Source organism: Nomascus leucogenys, chromosome 1a (assembly GCF_006542625.1).
Source record: "Nomascus leucogenys isolate Asia chromosome 1a, Asia_NLE_v1, whole genome shotgun sequence".
NCBI classification, from domain to species: Eukaryota; Metazoa; Chordata; class Mammalia; order Primates; family Hylobatidae; genus Nomascus; species Nomascus leucogenys.
The window spans coordinates 69,598,675-69,606,576 of record NC_044381.1 but is presented as its reverse complement, the minus strand read 5'-3'; positions in this window follow the sequence as shown (position 1 = coordinate 69,606,576).

The window sequence follows — 7,902 nt, the reverse complement described above, 5'->3', positions numbered from 1 at the left end:
TTGATGAGTTGAGAGAAGAAGGCTTCAGACGATCAAACTACTCTGAGCTACGGGAGGAAATTCAAAACAATAGCAAAGAAGTTAAAAACTTTGAAAAAAAATTAGAAGAATGGATAACTAGAATAACCAATGGAGAGAAGGGCTTAAAGGAGCTGATGGAGCTGAAAGCCAAGTTTCGAGAACTACGCGAAGATTGCAGAAGCCTCAGTAGCAGATGCGATCAACTGGAAGAAAGGGTATCGCTGATGGAAGATGAAATGAATGAAATGAAGAGAGAAGGGAAGTTTAGAGAAAAAAGGATAAAAAGAAATGAACAAAGCCTCCAAGAAATTTGGGACTATGTGAAAAGATCAAACCTACATCTGATCGGTGTACCTGAAAATGATGGGGAGAATGGAACCAAGTTGGAAAACACTCTGCAGGATATTATCCAGGAGAACTTCCCCAATCTAGCAAAGCAGGCCAGCATTCAGATTCAGGAAATACAGAGAATGCCACAAAGATACTCCTCGAGAAGAGCAACTCCAAGACAGATAATTGTCAGATTCACCAAAGTTGAAATGAAGGAAAAAATGTTAAGGGCAGCCAGAGAGAAAGGTCGGGTTACCCACAAAGGGAAGCCCATCAGACTAACAGCTGATCTCTCAGCAGAAACTCTACAAGCCAGAAGAGAGTGGGGGCCGATATTCAACATTCTTAAAGAAAAGAATTTTCAACCCAGAATTTCCTATCCCGCCAAACTAAGCTTCATAAGTGAAGGAGAAATAAAATACTTTACAGACAAGCAAACGCTGAGTGATTTTGTCACCACCAGGCCTGCCCTAAAAGAGCTCCTGAAGGAAGCACCAAACATGGAAAGGAACAACTGGTACCAGCCACTGCAAAAACACGCCAAATTGTAAAGACCATCGAGGCTGGGAAGAAACTATAGCAACTAACAAGCAAAATAACCAACTAACATCATAATGACAGGATCAGATTCACACATAACAATATTAACGTTTAATGTAAATGGGCTAAATGCTCCAATCAAAAGACACAGACTGGCAAACTGGATAAGGAGTCAGGACCCATCAGTGTGCTGTATTCAGGAAACCCATCTCACGTGCAGAGACACACATAGACTCAAAATAAAGGGATGGAGGAAGATCTATCAAGCAACTGGAAAACAAAAAAAGGCAGGGGTTGCAATCCTAGTCTCTGATAAAATAGACTTTAAACCAACAAAGATCAAAAGAGACAAAGAAGGTCATTACCTAATGGTAAAGGGATCAATTCAACAAGAAGAGCTAACTATCCTAAATATATATGCACCCAACACAGGAGCACCCAGATTCATAAAGCAAGTCCTCAGTGACCTACAAAGGGACTTAAACTCCCACACAATAATAATGGGAGATTTTAACACCCCACTGTCAACATTAGACAGATCATCAAGACAGAAAGTTAACAAGGATATCCAGGAATTGAACTCAGCTCTACATAAAGTGGACCTAATAGACATCTACAGAACTCTCCACCCCAGGTCAACAGAATATACATTTTTTTCAGCACCACACCACACCTATTCCAAAATTGACCACATAGTTGGAAGTAAAGCTCTCCTCAGCAAATGTAAAAGAACAGAAATTATAACAAACTGTCTTTCAGACCACAGTGCAATCAAACTAGAACTCAGGATTAAGAAACTCACTCAAAACCGCTCAACTACATGGAAACTGAACAACCTGCTCCTGAATGACTATTGGGTACATAATGAAATGAAGGCAGAAATAAAGATGTTCTTTGAAACTAATGAGAACAAAGACACAACATACCAGAATCTCTGGGACACGTTCAAAGCAGTGTGTAGAGGGAAATTTATAGCACTAAATGCCCACAAGAGAAAGCAGGAAAGATCCAAAATTGACACCCTAACATCACAATTAAAAGAACTAGAAAAGCAAGAGCAAACACATTCAAAAGCTAGCAGAAGGCTAGAAATAACTAAAATCAGAGCAGAACTGAAGGAAATAGAGACACAAAAAACCCTTCAAAAAATTAATGAATCCCGGAGCTGGTTTTTTGAAAAGATCAACAAAATTGATGGACCGCTAGCAAGACTAATAAAGAAGAAAAGAGAGAAGAATCAAATAGATGCAATAAAAAACGAAAAAGGGGATATCACCACCGATCCCACAGAAATACAATCTACCATCAGAGAATACTACAAACACCTCTATGCAAAAAACTAGAAAATCTAGAAGAAATGGATAAATTCCTCGACAAATACACCCTCCCAAGACTAAACCAGGAAGAAGTTGAATCTCTGAATAGACCAATAACAGGTTCTGAAATTGTGGCAACAATCAATAGCTTACCAACCAAAAAGAGTCCAGGACCTGATGGATTCACAGCTGAATTCTACCAGAGGTACAAGGAGGAACTGGTACCATTCCTTCTGAAACTATTCCAATCGATAGAAAAAGAGGGAATCCTCCCTAACACATTTTACGAAGCCAGCATCGTCCTGATACCAAAGCCTGGCAGAGACATAACCAAAAAAGAGAATTTCAGACCAATATCCTTGATGAACATTGATGCAAAAATCCTCAATAAAATACTGGCAAACTGAATCCAGCAGCACATCAAAAAGCTTATCCACCATAATCAAGTGGGCTTCATCCCTGGGATGCAAGGCTGGTTCAACATACGCAAATCAATAAATGTAATCCAGCATATAAACAGAACCAAAGACAAAAACCACATGATTATCTCAATAGATGCAGAAAAGGCCTTTGACAAAATTCAACAACCCTTCATGCTAAAAACTCTCAATAAATTAGGTATTGATGGGACATATCTCAAAATAATAAGAGCTATCTACGAAAAACCCACAGCCAATATCATACTGAATGGGCAAAAACTGGAAGCATTCCCTCTGAAAACTGGCACAAGACAGGGATGCCCTCTCTCACCGCTCCTATTCAACATAGTGCTGGAAGTTCTGGCCAGAGCAATCAGGCAGGAGAAGGAAATAAAGGGTATTCAATTAGGAAAAGAGGAAGTCAAATTGTCCCTGTTTGCAGATGACATGATTGTATATCTAGAAAACCCCATTGTCTCAGCCCAAAACCTCCTTAAGCTGATTAGCAACTTCAGCAAAGTCTCAGGATACAAAATTAATGTACAAAAATCACAAGCATTCTTGTACACCAATAACAGACAAACAGAGAGCCAAATCATGAGTGAACTCCCATTCACAATTGCTTCAAAGGAATAAAATACCTAGGAATCCAACTTACAAGGGATGTGAAGGACCTCTTCAAGGAGAACTACAAACCACTGCTCAATGAAATAAAAGAGGATACAAACAAATGGAAGAACATTCCATGCTCATGGGTTGGAAGAATCAATATCGTGAAAATGGCCATACTGCCCAAGGTAATTTATAGATTCAATGCCATCCCCATCAAGCTACCAATGACTTTCTTCACAGAATTGGAAAAAACTACTTTAAAGTTCATATGGAACCAAAAAAGAGCCCGCATCGCCAAGTCAATCCTAAGCCAAAAGAACAAAGCTGGAGGCATCACGCTACCTGACTTTAAACTATACTACAAGGCTACAGTAACCAAAACAGCATGGTACTGGTACCATAACAGAGACATAGATCAATGGAACAGAACAGAGCCCTCAGAAATGATGCCGCATATCTACAACTATCTGATCTTTGACAAACCTGACAAAAACAAGAAATGGGGAAAGGATTCCCTATTTAATAAATGGTGCTGGGAAAACTGGCTAGCCATATGTAGAAAGCTGAAACTGGATCCCTTCCTTACACCTTATACAAAAATTAATTCAAGATGGATTAAAGACTTATATGTTAGACCTAAAACCATTAAAATCCTACAAGAAAACCTAGGCAATACCATTCAGGACATAGGCGTGGGCAAGGACTTCATGTCTAAAACACCAAAAGCAATGGCAACAAAAGCCAAAATTGACAAATGGGATCTCATTAAACTAAAGAGCTTCTGCACAGCAAAAGAAACTACCATCAGAGTGAACAGGCAACCTACAGAATGGGAGAAAATTTTTGCAACCTACTCATCTGACAAAGGGCTAATATCCAGAATCTACAATGAACTCCAACAAATTTACAAGAAAAAAACAAACAACCCCATCAAAAAGTGGGCGAAGGACATGAACAGACACTTCTCAAAAGAAGACATTTATGCAGCCAAAAAACACATGAAGAAATGCTCATCATCACTGGCCATCAGAGAAATGCAAATCAAAACCACAGTGAGATACCATCTCACACCTGTTAGAATGGCCATCATTAAAAAATCAGGAAACAACAGGTGCTGGAGAGGATGTGGAGAAATAGGAACACTTTTACACTGTTGGTGGGACTGTAAACTAGTTCAACCATTGTGGAAGTCAGTGTGGCGATTCCTCAGGGATCTAGAACTAGAAATACCATTTGACCCAGCCATCCCATTACTGGGTATATACCCAAAGGACTATAAATCATGCTGCTATAAAGACACATGCACACGTATGTTTATTGCGGCACTATTCACAATAGCAAAGAGTTGGAACCAACCCAAATGTCCAACAACAATAGACTGGATTAAGAAAATGTGGCACATATACACCATGGAATACTATGCAGCCATAAAAAATGATGAGTTCGTGTCCTTTGTAGGGACATGGATGAAACTGGAAGACATTATTCTCAGTAAACTATCGCAAGGACAAAAAACCAAACACCGCATGTTCTCACTCATAGGTGGGAATCGAACAATGAGAACTCATGGACACAGGAAGGGGAACATCACACTCCGGGGACTGTTGTGGGGTGGGGGGAGGGGGGAGGGACAGCATTAGGAGATACACCTAATGCTAAATGACGAGTTAATGGGTGCAGGAAATCAACATGGCACATGGATACATATGTAACAAACCTGCACATTGTGCACATGTACCCTAAAACCCTAAAGTATAATAAAAAAAAAAAAAAGAAAAAAAAAAAAAGAAAAAACAAGAAGTTTTGGCCAGGCGTGGTGGCTCACGCCTGTAATCCCAGCACTTTGGGAGGCCGAGGTGGGTGGATCACGAGGTCAGGAGATCGAGACCATCCTGGCTAACACGGTGAAACCCCATCTCTAAAAAAATAAAAAATAAAATAAAGAAGTTTTGAAATCTATAGAAAAGAAAAGGCTCCAAAATGTGCAGTTTGAAGCTCCAACCACTACAACACCCAAGACCTGGTCTGAAAAGATCAGAAATGCCCATGAATAGGATTGGAAGAGACTATCGAAAGGAAAGAATCATCCAGAACTTATAAAGCAAGATTTAGTGAGTAAGCCATAAGTATGATTTTTATGAGAACCTGTGTTTGCACACATATATATGTGATTTGCACCCTGAGACTTTAGTACTCTTATTGGCTTATTGTGTATTCTATGTGATGATCAACTATGATTCACGATTCTCCTTCCCAAGCCTTCCCCTCCTTGAGTATTCCCTATTTAAGTAAACGGCCTCCACCCATTAGCTTAAGCCAAAAATCTGAAAGTCATCCTTGATTCATTTATCCTTACCTCACAATCTACTGATCCTATTTCTTAAATATCTCATGAATCAGTCCATATTTTCCCCCTTCTCTGTCAATCCCTAATCCATGTCCTCCAGCTGCCTCCTAATTGGTTTACTCACATATATATTACAGTGTTTGTGCGCCATTATCTCCTCCACTCCACTGTGTACATAGTGCCCAGAATGATCTTTTTAACATGCAAGTGATCATGTCACTTCCCTGCTTAAATATATAAACCAAAAGGCAAAGAAACAAACAAAAAACTTAAATGGCTTTCCACTACCTTCAGTACAAAGGCCAAATCCTTTATAAAGCCTCTAAGATCTGGGTCCCGTCTCTCTACAATGTAGCCATGTTGGCTTTCCTTTCGACACTGCTTCAAAATCAATTCAATGCTGGATCTTCTGCCTAAACTACTTTCCCCTCTTAGCCAACTAAGAAGTTTCTTAGACAAGTCTTCTTCATTTTTCATGTTTTAGCTTTGATATCTCAGGCTGAGGTGGAGGATAGCCTGAGCCTGGGAGGTCGAGGCTGCAGTGAGCTGTACTCCAGGATGGGTGACAGAGCGAGACCCTGTCTCAAAAAAAAGACAAACAAACAAAAAAACCCAACAACAACACAACACAACACAAAACAACACAAAACACAAAAAAGGTATTTTGTGTTTCCATTTTTCAGATGAGAAAATTGAGGTTCAGAGATGAAAACTACTGTTCAGGCCGGGCGCGGTGGCTCAAGCCTGTAATCCCAGCACTTTGGGAGGCCGAGGCGGGCGGATCACGAGGTCAGGAGATCGAGACCATCCTGGCTAACACAGTGAAACCCCGTCTCTACTAAAAATACAAAAAATTAGCCGGGTGTGTTGGCGGGCGCCTGTAGTCCCAGCTACTCGGGAGGCTGAGGCAGGAGAATGGTGTGAACCCGGGAGGCGGAGCTTGCAGTGAGCCGAGATCGCGCCACTGCACTCCAGCCTGGGGCACAGAGCAAGACTCCGTCTCAAAAAAAAAAAAAAAAAAAAAAAAGAAAACTACTGTTCATCGTCTCAAAGCAACTTGGGTGACCATTGAATTATGATTATGCCATATGTTTTCTGTGTTTGACACTGAGGTATGGCCACTATTCTAAAACTGTTTTTATTATTAGATAAAGGCTATGCTTAGGTAGTCTGATACTAAAAAATAAATCATTCCAAATCCTAAAAATGTTTCCAACTGCATGTCAGCATAATGCTGTAACCCTTCCTTTCTAAGGTAACAACATTGTTCTCAAAATAGAGATGTTGCCTCATATCAAATAGATTACAATTAGGGTGAACTAAATTATGAAAACCAAACTGAAAACAAAACACAGAGCTTTTTTTTATGTACCAGTCTTCTAAGTTATTCATGTCATGAAAGTGCAATTCTCCTTATGTCTGTAATTCTCTTTGCTTTGGCCGCAGTTCTTCTGACATAGCTTTCTAGCAATGTCATACATTTTTGTTTAAACATTATGTTCTAGTTGTGTGACTAACACTGACAAATTTGTCTGTGACAAGAGTTCTTCCTTACTACTTGAGCAGCTTGTCACCGCTTCCCTTCAATGCAGGGTGGTTCTAAGTGAGTGGTCTTTTAGAGAAACTCCCAGTGGTGTCTGGAAGTGACCTCACAATCAAGTTAAATAAGGTTTAGGGAGTTGAGCAAACTCTTTGGACTGAATGAGGCTGATTTCATTTTTTGCTTCAATGACAATCATCTAATTGTTGAGACTCTTGGGCATCTTAAGCAAAAAATGTAGAATTTACTCAAAATGTTTATGCAGTGTAGCCTGTTTCTATGGCAACAGTAAGTAAATAAACTGAAAAAAAATTATTTATTTTTTTGAGACTGAGTCTCACTCTGTCACCTAGGCTGGAGTGCAGTGGCACGATCCTGGCTCACTGCAACCTCTGCCTCCTGGGTTTAAGCAATTCTCATGCCTCAGTCTCCCAAGTAGCTGGAATTACAGGCGCACGCCACCACACCCAGCTAATTTTTGTATTTTTAGTAGAGATGCAGTTTCTCCATGTTGGCCAGGCTGGTCTCAAACTCCTGACCTCACGCGATCTGCCTGCCTTGACCTCTCAAAGTGCTGAGATTACAGGTTTGAGCCACCGTGCCTGGCCCGAAAGAATAAATTTAAGTGAAAGAATCATAAGTATGTGACTAAGAAAGGTTTATTTTCCAATTGTACCTTGCATCTGTCCAGTTGCTTGAAAAAATATCCAAAGTATTTTTGAACCAACTTTCTTTTTTTTTTTTTTGAGATAGGGTTTGCTCTGTTGCTCAGGCTGG